The 13,632-nt window shown below is 48.8% G+C and overlaps 3 long non-coding RNA genes across 9 annotated transcripts in view; 1 reads left to right on the forward strand and 2 right to left on the reverse strand.

Annotated features, from left to right (window-relative positions):
* LOC147342470 (uncharacterized) overlaps positions 1-13,632 on the reverse strand; it is a 294,857-nt gene that overhangs the window by 24,547 nt on the left and 256,678 nt on the right. The window lies entirely within an intron of this gene.
* Positions 1,106-12,242, reverse strand: LOC147342471 (uncharacterized). Of its 2 annotated transcripts, XR_015158151.1 has the most exons (4): positions 12,104-12,231; positions 10,510-10,624; positions 2,909-3,039; positions 1,106-1,539 (listed from the first exon to the last, which is right to left on the reverse strand). It is a non-coding gene; the product is annotated as an uncharacterized LOC147342471 (long non-coding RNA). The 2 variants fall into 2 exon arrangements; XR_015158152.1 differs by lacking the exon at positions 10,510-10,624 and having other exon boundaries at positions 12,104-12,242.
* Positions 12,603-13,464, forward strand: LOC147342472 (uncharacterized). Its single transcript, XR_015158153.1, has 2 exons — positions 12,603-12,740; positions 13,157-13,464. It is a non-coding gene; the product is annotated as an uncharacterized LOC147342472 (long non-coding RNA).

A 13,632-nucleotide genomic window follows, 5' to 3' on the forward strand; every position in this document is an offset into this window, starting at 1 on the left:
GCCCATTTCCCTGACAGTCACCCCTTCTGCTTGGTGACAGTCAGCCCACAAACGTGCAGTGACCGTTCCCGACACTGAGACCTCCTGGATCTCACATCTTCAACTGCCACTATTCCTCTTCACAGAGAACTCTGAAAGAGCCTCCTGCACACGCGATCCCACTTTCCCGGCAGCCCCCGCCCTCTGTCTCCCTGAGACGGGCTTGGCTCCCTCGTGGCATGCCCCCACCCTGCCATGGTGGCTCCCATGCCTGACCCTCAAGGGCACTCACACATTCACTTCCCCATCTCAAGGTTCCTCCTTGCAGATCCTGGACACGACCTTGTCTCGGTCCCTCCACCTCCCCAAGACCCCTCACCACTGTGCACTCCAGAGGCCAGCCCACCTTCCTCGCGGGTCTCAGTCAGGCCTGTCCCCCTAGGCTTCCAGGTTTTCCCTCTGCTCCAGCTGCACAGCCAGCTTCCCCCAGGTGACTCCAGGGTGTCCAAAACCCATCGAGCCCCACATCACCCCAAACCAGCCTCTTCTTGTCTTTCCTCAGCTTCTTCCGTAAAGGGCTCATCTTCAGTCACTGTTGTTTAAGTCAATACTCCTGGGACCTTCCTGGATGCCACTCCGTCAGCATGTCCTGCCGGCTGCACCTGCAGGACGTGCCCAGAACCCTCATCATCACCTCCGTCCACACCTCCCCATCTTCCCAGCCTCCACCTTGGCTGCCCGTCACAGCCTGGTCCACGTGGCAGAGCCACCCCGTTCCTGAAAGTCACCACACAGCTGTCCTCAGCTGAAGAACCGTGCCCCCCACCCCAGTGACTCTGCTCTCAAGGTAAGAGCCCCAGTCCCCACACCACAGCCAGGCCACTGGCACAGCTCCCCGGAATGGCTGGGTCCCCACTGGCCCCATGCACCTTTCCCTCCCTACTATTTCCTTACTTATGGGCCAGGGTTCCAGGCACCAGTCTGGTACGACCAGACTGAACAGACACTGAAACAGGTGTGAGCTCTCCTCACTATTTAAGTTAAGGATAAATTGGCAAAAATTAACAATAATTTACTCTTCTCAGTGAATGGTTGGTTTTGGAAAGCAGTTCTATAAGACAGGAAATGTTATGTCAATATTTAATGGGTTGAATACATTTTAATGGTTACTACAAATGAAAACCAAAACAAGCATGGACTCAGCCCAGCAAATCTCAGCCCCATGCTGTCCTCTGTGAAGTCAGGAGGCAGCTGGTCCCAACAGCAGACACGTGAGGATGCTGCCCGACAGGACACATGGTGGCCACTCCTCCATCCTTGGGTCCCATCATTGTCCACCCCCAGATGCTTGTCAGGACAGCAGAAGATCCAGGAAAGAGAGATTCATTCCTGCTGTGGACTTTGATGTCGGGGCGAGGTCAGGCTCACATCCCACTCTGGGGGCAACAGCCAGGAGCAGGGTGGGGCCACCAACAGGAAGTCAGTGAGAGGAAATGGCAGGGTGGGGGTGCGTCTGTCGAACTCCTATAACAGCAGGACCATGAGCCGAATCCTCAGAGCCTGGAGGACAGACGTCCAAGATCAACTCACTGCAGATTCAGTGTCTGGTGAGGCCCCTTCCTGGTTCACACACGATGCCTTCTCCCTGTGTCCTCAAGTGGCAGAAGGGTTGGGGGCACTCTGATCCCTTTCATGGGGGGCTCCACCCTCATGACCTCATCACTCCCCAAAGACCAACACCACCACCCTGGGCATTTGGATTCAACCTGAGTTTTGGGGGGATACACACTCAGACTGCAGCAGAATGACCCCACTAAACCGACCTACAGGATTCATGCTGAAGACAGGCAGGGGATCAGACCTCAGTATCGGGGAGTGGGGGACGAGCAGTCTGGTCTGATGTTGAGCCTGGCGAGCTCTGACTAATCGGACTCAACAGGAATCTTGCTAAAACTGGACAATAAAGAGACAGACCCCAAAGCCTGAGGAGTCAGGACCTTGCTGGCAGCCACTCAGAGGAGCCTGACTACAGTCTGGTCCATGAGAGACTGTGACCCTCCCCCATCCAGCCCACTTGTCACTGTCACTCTGGCCCAGACTGTCCCTTCTCCACAGTTCAGGGGGGCCCACAGCATTCCTGGACCCCCAGTCCTTCTCCCAGAACTCCACAGGCTCCCCCTGAGGCAAATGACAGGGAGACCTGGGAGAGAACTTGGGCTCATGTCTATCACCAGGACTTGACCACACAATGTGACCCATGTGAACTGGTATCCAGGGCATATAAAGCTCGCTGACACTACGCTGCAGTCTTCTATGTGTATAGACTTAGGTCTGAACAGTGCACACACGGTAATACCTCACTGCTAAAAAGTGCTAACCAGCAACTGAGCTTTCCAAGTCAGAAAAGTAAGATTACTGATCACGAATCAAATAATGAAAGTCTGAAATACCCTAAGTGTAACTAAAATATGACAAAGTGAGCAAATGCTGTTGGAAAACTGGCACCATATTTGCTCAAGGCAGGGTTGCCACAAACCTTTGATTAGTAAGAAACACAGCATCTGCAGAGCACAAAACAGAGGGCACCTACATCCCTGGGACACTCCCTGCATGGGTAGCAGCTGCCCAGGAGAGATGTCTGTTTACTGATCCAGGGTCCCCTGAGGAGCATCCACCATCGGTGCAGGACCACCCCTCACCCCCTGGCCCCTCAAATGATGGTATTTCCCAGAGTGGTCAGGGGACTGGACCCTCATCCTCCAAGTTCAGAGCCCACCATCTTTGGACAGCTGGATCTGGAAAAGCACTCCTGACAGCAGTCCACACCCGCCCTGGATCCTGGTCACACAGAATTCCTGCTGCCCTGGGTCTCCCTGACCTTCCGCCCCCACTCAGGAAGTGCTCCAGACAAGAGGGAAGACAGACTTACCTCCAAGCTCTGAACAATTAGAAGACTAGTCACTTCTGATAATGAGGTACATGGTCTTCAGGACTGACTGGCAAGGCCTGGCATCTGAGGATGCTGAGCCCAGCTGCACTGGGTTGCCCGTCAGTGGCTTTCTGGGGATGAAGCACACAGGCACCCTCCTAGACAACATGTCACAGGTGAAGTACTGCCACTGTTCGTGGGCCAGCTTCGTTCTGCCGGGCGCACACCCAGCCAAGACACTGAGATGCCAAGGCTGTCAGCAAACAGGGCTTATTTATGAGGCAGCCACGCGAGGAGACTGGAGAACAAATCTCAGGTCTGCCTTCCAGAAGTCATGGAGCTGGAGTACTGATGGGACAGTGAACAGGGCCGCCTGGGCACTAGGATTAAAAAGGTGCCTAAACATCCTTGTGCACAGGCGTGACTAGGCTCCAAGCCTCTGCATGTTCACAAGGTCATCAGCTCACCTCACCAGGTGAGGTGTTGGTGGTTGAGATGGTCCTATCCCATCTCAACCAGCTCAGCCCACATTCAACAGAGCCACCTCCAAGTCCCTAGAGGACAACTCAGATAAACAGCTAATTGATTAGGCTCTGAACTGCTTGGAGGACATGCAAGCCTTCACAACCCTGATTAGGGACAGCAGGTAGAATGGGTATAGCCTGCAGGCTCTGGGTTCACTGACCCCCTCATTTGTGATTGTGCTTCAATCTGGGGAAAGGGGTGAGGGCAGCTTTGGCAACTTTCTGCTGTAAGGAGACCCAACAAGGGCTTGAAGAGTCGAACTACTTAGCACTCGTCTGAGTGTATTTTCTTATTTATGGTTCCATGTTAACATTCACCCCAACAAAAAATAGCTCCTGCACCAGCTGTCAAGGCAGCCACAGGCCCAAGGCTGGTAACTGAAACTGCAAAGATGGACCATCAAGGGGCACAGGGGATGCCAGCCATGGCTAACGTTCAGGATTTTTAGGGGTTTTATCCATGGAAAAGGAATGCAAAATCAGGAAGTCAATAAATACCTGGAGTAACAGGCAAATTTGGCCTTGGAGTACAGAATGAAGTAGGGCAAAGGCTAACAGAGTTTTCCCCAAGAGAATACACTGGTCATAGCAAACACCCTCTTCCAACAACACAAGAGAAGACTTTACACAATGAACATCACCAGATGGTTGATACAGAAATCAGACTGAGTATATTCTTTGCAACCAAAGATGGAGATGCTCTAAACAGTCAGCAAAAACAAGACTGGGAGCTGACTGTGGCTCATATCATGAACTCCTTATTGCCAAATTCAGAAGGAAATTGAAGAAAAGTAGGGAAAACCACTAGACCATTCAGGTATGACCTAAATCAAATCCCTTACAATTATACAGTGCAAGTGACAAATAGATTCAAGAGTTTAGATCTGATAGAGTGCCTGAAGAACTATGGACAGAGGTTCATGACATTGTATAGGAAGCAGTGATCAAGACCATCCCCAAGAAAAAGAAATGCAAAAAGGCAAAATGGTTATCTGAGGAGGCCTCACAAATAGCTGTGAAAAGAGAAGTGAAAGGCAAAGGAGAAAAGGAATGATATACCCATTTAAATGCAGAGTTCCAAAGAATAGCAAGGAGAGATAACAAAGTCTTCCTCAGTGATCAATGAAAAGAAATAGAGGAAAATAATACAAGGGGAACGACTAGAGATCTCTTTGAGAAAATTAGATATACCAAGGGAATATTTCATGCAAAGATGGGCACAATAAAGGACAGAAACGGTATGGACCTAGCAGAAGATATTAAGAAGAGGTGACAAGAATACACAGGAGAGCTATACAAAAAAGATCTTCATGACCCAGATAACCATGATGGTGTGATCCCTCACCTAGAGCCAAACATCCTGGAATATGAAGTTAAGTTGGCCTCAGGAAGCATCACTATGAACAAAGCTAGTGGAGGTGATGGAATTCCAGTTGAGCTATTTCAAATCCTAAAATATAATGCTGTGAAAATGGTGCATTCAATATGTCAGCAAACTTGGAAAATGCAGCAGTGGCCACAGGACTGGAAAAGGTCAGATTTCATTCCAATCCCAAAAAAAGGCAATGCCAAAGAATGTTCAAACTACTGCACAATTTCACTCATCTCACACGCTAGTAAAGTAATGCTCAAAATTCTCCAAGCCAGGCTTCAGCAGTACGTGAACTGTGAACTTCCAGATGTTCAAGCTGGTTTTAGAAAAGGCAGAGGAACCAGAGATCAAACTGCCAGCATCCACTGGATCATCAAAAAAGGAAGAGAAACATCTACTTCTACTTTATTGACTATGCCAAAGCCTCTGACTATGTGGATCACAAAAAACTGTGGAAAATTCTGAAAGAGATGGGAAATACCAGACCCAGATACATCTATTTGCCGGTAAAGAAGCAACAGTTAGAACTGGACATAGAATAACAGACTGGTTCCAAATTGAGAAAGGAGTTCATCAAGGCTATATATTGTCACCCTGCTGATTTAACTTATATGCAGAGTACATCATGAGAAATGCTGGACTGGAAGAAGCACAAGCTGGAATCAAGACTGCTGGGAGAAATATCAATAACTTCAGATATGCAGATGACACCATCCTTATGGCAGAAAGTGAAAAAGAACTAAAGAGCCTCTTGATGAAAGTGAAAGAGGAGAGTGAAAAAGTTGGCTTAAAGCTCATCATTCAGAAAACTAAAATCATGGCATCCGGTCCCATCACTTCATGGCAAATACATGGGGAAACAATGAAAACAGTGACAGACTTTATTTTTCAGGGCTCCAAAATCACTGCAGATGGTGACTGCAGCCATGAAATTAAAAGATGCTTGCTCCTTGGAAGGAAAGTTATGACCAACCTAGACAGCATATTAAAAAGCAGAGACATTACTTTGCCAGCAAAGGTCCATCTAGTCAAGGCTATGGTTTTTCCAGTAGTCACATATGGATGTGAGAGTTAGATATAAAGAAGGCTGAGCACAGAAGAATTGATGCTTTTCAACTGTGGTGTTGGAGAAGCCTCTTGAGAGTCCCTTGGACTGCAAGGAGATCCAACCAGTCCATCCTAAAGGAAATCAGTCCTGAATGTTCATTGGAAGGAATGATGCTAAAGCTGAAACTCCAATACTTGGCCACCTGATGCAAATAACTGACTCATTTGAAAAGACCTCGATGCTGGGAAAGATTGAAGGCAGCAGGAGAAGGGGATGACAGAGGATGAGATGGTTGGATGGCATCACCAACTCAATGGATTGAGTTTGAGTAAACTCTGGGTGTTGGTGATGGACAGGGAAACCTGGCGTGCTGCAGTCCATGGGACTGCAAAGAGTTGGACACTACTGAAATGAAGTGATCCAGGGAAAGGAGGGGACAGGTGATCACTCAATTGATAGGTTACATCTGAAGTCAGTGAAGTTACCTGTGGTCAGAAAATTGACTAGCACAACCAAGGGGTCAGCACAAGCTGGTACAGAAACAGGTTTTGTAAGACAGAGCTGTTGCCAGAGAGATTACCCTCTTCTACTAATGTGGCAGAAATCCTCATCCTTACCTACTTCTACCACTGCAGAAGTCCTCCCAAGCCTGGGAGGTTAGAAACAAAGGCATCACAAAAGAATACGTCCTCCTCATAACCTAGCAAGTCTTTATGTTCCCTTCCAAAGGGTCCGACTTGAACAAAGCCACCACGGCCGCAAACCCACTCATCTTGGTTTCTTTCTTGCAGGGATTTTTTTTTTTTTCTTGCTGCTTCTGAACAGCAATTTGAGGTCTGTCGAGGTTGCTCTGCCCCTGGGAGAAACCAGTGTCTAGAACCAGTGAAGTTTGGACAACTTTGGTCAAGATCCTCCTTCTACAGCATAGTTTTCATTCCCCATTGCAGTTCTCCTGAGAGCCTGTCCAGCAGGGATGAAGCCAGTCTTCTGGATGTTCATCTTCCAAGATTCCAGTCTAGAAGTCCCCTGTCTCCTCCTTTAAAAGTGTCATGAGAAGAGTTTTCTGTTGAGTCCAAAGTTGGGGGTCCAGATGTGGCAGAGCCCAGTCACTCCCAGGACCCCTACAGTCTCTTCCGGTGGCAATTGCAATCCTGGTTAGAGCTCTACCCCTCCCCCATCAGCTCTTTGTCCTTGAGTTCAAAACTCCAAATATTTAGCAGATGGCTGAGAATCTGCCTTCTTCCTGGACACCTTATAGCCTCATTCAGAAAAGAAGTTTGAAGTCAAACCGGTACCCTGGTCTCAGGTGTCCTCTGTCCCCTAGTGATCAGAGTATCATCTACATCCTAGAGCAGGGCCTCCCTGTTTAGTTCAAGGTCCTCCAAGTGTGGCCAGGACTTCAAGTATTGTGAACTTGTAAGTCCCTGAGGAAGCACTAACTCCTTTATCTCCATCTTCCCACTCGAAAGCAGACTTGGGATTCAAAACTCAAGGGTGTGCAAAAAAGGCCTTCTTCAAGTCCATAACGGTCACCCAACAAGAGTCTCTGGACAAAGTCATGAGCAGAGGATGGGCTAGGGACAGAAATGCATTCCTACAACCTATTAAGTGCTCTTTAGTCAGGTACAAACACTCAGCTGTGGACCAGCCAATCACAAAGTGACCATCAGAAGCATACTGGGTCATCCTGGAGGAAGGCTGTTAGGAGTCCACCCCAGGGTTTGCTTCCTCCTTTTCATGGATACTGGATAAGACCTGGATGCCTGCCCCCTGCAGAGCCTGACCCTTACAGCTGTGCCCATCTCCCCTTTTCCCAGCAAGCGCATATGCCCATCCCCCAGACTCGCCCTCTGGGGTTTCTCTCCCAGAACTGCCACTGTAGAGCCTACAACTCGCAGGACTGCTCTGGTGGTGCTTTAAAATCCACCCGGTGTCCAGGTGCAGAGGAATACACTGGCACTTAGTTCAGTCAATCTCATCCCAGAGAGGGAGTGAGGCCATCAGGCATGGACAGAAAGCTATTAGGGGCTCTTCCCCCGCTGGAGAAAAGTTTTTCTCTAGGGTCCTCTGACGCCCCTTGCTACTAACAGTCTCAAAGAAGGTTTAGAAAGCCGGGTATTTAAAACCAAGTTCCCTGACTCCCATGTAGTGATTTCCATCTGCCAAGTGACCCAGAGCTCCAGGTGGGAGGCAGTGGTGACTTGGCAGCCTCACCCTTGGTCGCTGTCACTGTCAGTTACCTGGGGCAGTGGTGCCACCTGTTTACCTTCTTCAAGAGTTACAGCATGGGACACTATTCCAGGGTCCCTCCTGCCTGCAGTATACACATTAGTAAGGTCCCACTACTAGGTGCCCCATTCGAATGGGGGTTTAAGGCCTCCTCAGTTCAGTTCAGTCACTCAGTCGTGTCTGACTCTTTGTGACCCCATGAATCGCAGCACGCCAGGGCTCCCTGTCCATCACCAACTCCCGGAGTTCACTCAGACTCACGTCCATTGAGTCGGTGATGCCATCCAGCCATCTCATCCTCTGTCGTCCCCTTTTCCTCCTGCCCCCAATCTCTCCCAGCATCAGAGTCTTTTCCAATAAGTCAACTCTTTACATGAGGTGGCCAAAGTACTGGAGTTTCAGCTTTAGCATCATTCCTTCCATAGAACACCCAGAGTTGATCTCCTTTAGAATGGACTGGTTGGATCTCTACCTTTTCCCAAGTCCCTTGTGGGGGTCGTGGTTTGGTTCATTCTTTCATGAATCCAGGCTTCCCTGGTGGCTCAGATGGTGAAGCGTCTGCCTGCAATGCAGGAGACCCGGGTTCAATCCCTGAGTTGGGAAGATCCTCTGGAGAAGGAAATGGGAACCCATTCCAGTATTCTTGCCTGGAAAATCCCATGGATGGAGGAGCCTGGTAGGCTATAGTCCATGGGGTCGCAAAGAGTCTGATACGACTGAGGGACTTCACTTTCATTTTTCATGAGTTCAGGCAGCCGCCAGCACAATGGAACATTTCATTCTCCACTGTTTCCTTTTCTCCTGAAATTGATCCCTGCAAACACAAACTTAGGGCCATTCCAACAAGTTGAGACATCGGTATCCTTAAAGCACCCCCCATCCTTCGCAGCTTCTTCTGCTGTCCAAGTTGCTCTGAAAAGTGAGAATCATGGGACCATTTTAAATTCCCTGGATCCTCATGGTCTGTATCTGTATTGCCAGTAGGCTTTACAGACCCTTCTAGAAATTCTGAAGGCTCCTCATTCAGTTTCTGGTTTACCTTTTGTACTTCATTAAGGCTTCTTTCAGACATGACTGAGCGACTGAACTGAACTGAAGGCTTCTTTGTTTTGGCCCCCTCTTCACAGCACTGCAAGAATGCAATCTCTATGATGGTCACGTTTCAGCCTGTCCTCAGCACTCACATCCCAACTGGGATGTGCTCACACAGCTACACTTGCTGCAGCCCGAGCTGAGTCACCAGGGGTTTCTGTAGAAGCCCATCTGAGAAGTCCTTCTGAGCTTTATCCTGCACTATTCTACTTTTTTCTGAAGTGAGAAGGGTGTTTAATACACTTTGAACATCTCCCCAGGTCAGGCTGCTGATTGCAAGAGAAAAAAAAAAAAAAGATTGAAAGTGTTTTCTGTCCCCTTGGGGTCATCTCTGTAAGTTGGCATACTATTCTTCCAAATAAGTTCAAAGGTGCAGAAGAAGAGTGGACCTAGATCCATCCCACCCACCTTGCATTCACACCCCCAAGGGGAACTTGCTTTAACAGATGTTGCCCCACCTGAGTTTGGGTAGCTTTCTAGCCCAATCAGGTGCCCCAGTGGGTTTGACTGACAGCAAGTCATCCTCCTTTTCACTAAAACCAAGCAAAACAGCTTTCCTTCCTTCCCTGTGGGACTTTGTATCTTCCTGGCACAGGTGTATTCTGATACAACATAGGAGACTGTAAAAAAGCATTTCACTTTCCCATTTACAAAACCAATCTGCTTGAAAACTTGTACTGTAACTTAAGAATCTATTTCCAGGCTGTTTTCCTCTGGAGTCTAAAGGATGTTGTGGCCATGCAGAGAGAGAGAGAGAGAGAAAGAAAGGCAGGGGGCAGTAGAGAAGTGGGCAGGAAGAAAACCACCTTTTCCTTGGGCGTGGTTTCATAAGTCAAGGTCACCCAACTTTGGTGAACACAGTTTAAGGGAATCACAAGCGGGGGGGTTGCAATTAGCACCTCCCATTCTGAAGCGGCTTTGCTTCCAGTGGTCACAGCAATGAAATGTAAGGGTCCTTGCTGTGGTGACCAAGAAGCTTAGTCCCCAATAGCCAATTCTTGTTTTTCTTACAGAACCTTTACTTATTATAACACAAAACAGGAAACAACGCAGATGTCATTCAACAGGTAAATAAACTGTAATACACCCAAACAATGAGACAGTAACTTGGCAATGAAAATGAAAAGACCACTGAAGCCCTCAATCTATATGAATCTCCAAAGAATTACTGAGTGAAAAAAGCCAAAGGTTACATACCGTAAGATTGCATTTAAACAGCACCTATGAAAATGGGGAAATTACAGAACTGGAGATAAGGATGAATAAGGTAGCAGGGACAGGAGGTAAGCAGGTGTAGCCATTTAAAGTTAGGAACAAGGTTTTTGTGGGCACTTACGTGTTCTGTTTTCTTGAAAGCTCAGTCTGTAAAGACTTCCCTTGATGCTCAGTCTGTAAAGAATCTACCTGTGATGCAGCAGACTTGGGTTCAATTCCTAGATCGGGAAGATCCCCTGGAGAAGGAAAGGCAACCCACTCCAGTATTCTTGCCTGGGAAATCCTATGGACAGAGGATCCTGGTGGGCTACAGTCCATGCGATCACAAAGAGCTGGACATGACTGAAGCAACCTGGCATGTGACTGTATCAGGGTCAGTACGCTAGTTCCTATGTTTAACTATAGTTTTTCACAGGAGTTATTATGAGGGAAATTGGATAAAGAGCATACAGGATCTCCATATTATTCCAACGTCCAATTTCAACAATTATCCACAAAAGTTTAACAAAAGAAGTTCTCCACATCAGACGTCTCATCCACACACTTCTGTACTCTACACAACCTCACGCAGATTAAAGTGTATTTTCTTAATTTGTATAATTTTCTTAAGAGTTGAGCAGCATATTAAGTTTATTACCATTTTGGATAACTGTTTCTTGCACAGAACCAAGATCTGGGGCATTCTTTCATCAACCATAACCCAGAGGCCAAATCTCTACAGTTAAGCCAGTCAGACATGTCAGACATAAACAGACGTGAACAAAGGAGACCCAACACCAGAGCCCCGGGCTCCAGCCCTGGTGTTTCAGCTGCCGTGTGAGCTCTCAGCCGTGTCCAGCTCTTTGCGGCCCCATGTGGACTGAAGTCCTCCAAGCTCCTCTGTCCATGGGATTCTCCAGGAAGAATACTGGAGTGGGTTGCCATGCCCGTCTCCAGGGGATCTTCCTGACCCAGGGATGGAATTTGCATCTCTTGAATTGGCAGACGGGTTCTTTATCGCTGAGCAACCCCAATCCGGGAAGCCCCTCAGCTGCCAGACTTTGCATAATAGTCTCCAAAGCCCTCCAGCCGGCCTCGAGCCCCGCCCTGGTCAGGACAAGCCTACGACCTGGCACAGGTGCGTCTCGTTAACGAGGCAACACACCCAGAAGACATCTTGCTGCTGCTGCTAAGTCGCGCCAGTTGTGTCCGATTCTGTGCGACCCCATAGACGGAAGCCCACCAGGCTCTTCTGTCCCTGGGATTCTCCAGGCAAGAACACTGGAGTGGGTTGCAATTTCCTTCTCCAATGCATGAAAGTGAAAAGTGAAAGTGAAGTCGCTCAGTTGTGTCCGACTCTTAGCGACCCCATGGACTGTAGCCTAGCAGGCTCCTCCGTCCATGGGATTTTCCTGGCAAGAGTACTGGAGTGGGGTGCCATCACCTTCTCCGGACATCTTCCTACCCAAACTCTAAAACCGCTTTTCTGCCACAAAACGAAACAGCACAGGAGGTCAGGGTGCCCGGTGAGGGCTGGAGAGGCGGCCCTGGAGCAGAGGGACCCGAGGCTCAGGCTGGGCCTCCCGGTCCCTGGGAGGGGCGAAGTCCTTGGGCCGAGGTCCCCCTGTAATTCCTCCTTCCCGGCCCACTTCCAAATCCATCACCAAATTCGTTACCAAGCTGGTTTTGTTTGATGCAAAACAAACTGAGGTGAAGCACGGAGAGGGGTCACTCACAGCGAGACGAGAGGGGTCAGCAAGCTTCCAAAACGCCTCAGCGAAGCCCAAGGACTGACAGGAAAGAAGCAGCGAACAGCTGACCCGGGCTGCGTGGACTTGGGGACTCAGGGCGTGAGGAGCGTGGATGTGGGAACACAGGTGCGGGTGGAGCTAGACCCGAGGTCGCAGAGCGTGGGGTTGTGGCCCTGGGGGGCGTGGACGTGGGAGCGCAGGGCATGGGGGGCGTGGACGTAAGGTTGTAGAGCGTGGGGGCGTGGGCGTGCGGGGCGTGGATGCAGGGAACAGAGGGCGTGAGAGATGTGGATGCGATTCCGCAGGGCATGGGAAACGAGGGGGTGTGGGGAACCGGGGGTGCGGTGCGCAGGCAGCCAGGGGAGGCCGGGAATCCCGATTTAGAAAGGTGCCCAGTGGTTCCTGTGCACAGGTACAACTAGGCTCCAGGCCTCCAAACATCACAAGGTCCCCAGGCCTGTGCAGACCCAGCTGAGGGGTCAGTGGTCCTATCCAGTCTCAATCGTCTCAGCCCAAACTAGGCAGCTGAGACCGCGAAGGCCTGGAAAACTTGGGGAAAACCGCTTACTGTTGAGACTGCAGGCCGCTTGGAGGACAAGACTTCTTAAAACGACCTTGATTGGTGAGGGCAGCTGCAGTGGGTTTCAGCTTGAGCATCAAAGGAGCGATGGGGCTGTGATCCTTGACTTACAAGGAAGTATTAGAAATGTCACTGGTCAAGGGACTAAACTACTTGGGGCATGGGTCAAGGCCCCAGGAAACGGATTGTGAGGTTGAGACTTGGCCTTACTACTGACAGGCTCATTTTTATTTAATGGAATAAAGCCTTCCCAGGCAGCAAGGCTAATGCCCTTACAATGAAAAAAATAATTTTTGTTTCACTAAATATTAAATTCCAGTTTTGTTAATTAGGTTTGTGTTTGCAAAGCTCACTTCCCAGTTAGTTCCTTGCTATTGTGTTATATTGCTAAAAAGTTTAATTAAGCTATTAAGGGACACTCTAAGTTTCTAAAGCTTATCTCACTAATCTATCTTTAGATAAAGATCAGATGCCTCAGTGACCTGCAACCAGAGATTTATACATTGTGAAAAAGACATATTTCAAAGGACCATCACCAACCTGGACAGAGTATAATGGAGAAGGGTTAATTTTAAATTTACACTGGATCTGCTTCTGTGACTTTATCCCTTTTTTGTTATTATAAACATTCATAATGGCCTGCCTGAGGGAGATAACCTAAGCAACCCACCTGTGAAGGACTGTAAGGCTTGCCATTCTAGGGACATTTGCAAGGATTGAATAGTTTTTACTTTATTTCCTCACCTTCCACCCCACCCCACCCCCATCTCTGATCCAGAAAAGAACCCGGCAACCAGGCCTTAACAAGATGGTTATTTTGAGGCACTAGCCTGCCATTGTCTTGATCAGCTTTCTTTGAATAAAGTCTCTTCTTGCCTCATCCCCTCATCTCACAGATTCATCGGCCTGTCATATGGTGAACAGAGTGAGCCTG

This window comes from Bos grunniens, chromosome 29, assembly GCF_055505025.1.
Source record: "Bos grunniens cultivar Pamir isolate PY7600 chromosome 29, Bosgru_T2T1.0, whole genome shotgun sequence".
NCBI lineage: Eukaryota > Metazoa > Chordata > Mammalia > Artiodactyla > Bovidae > Bos > Bos grunniens.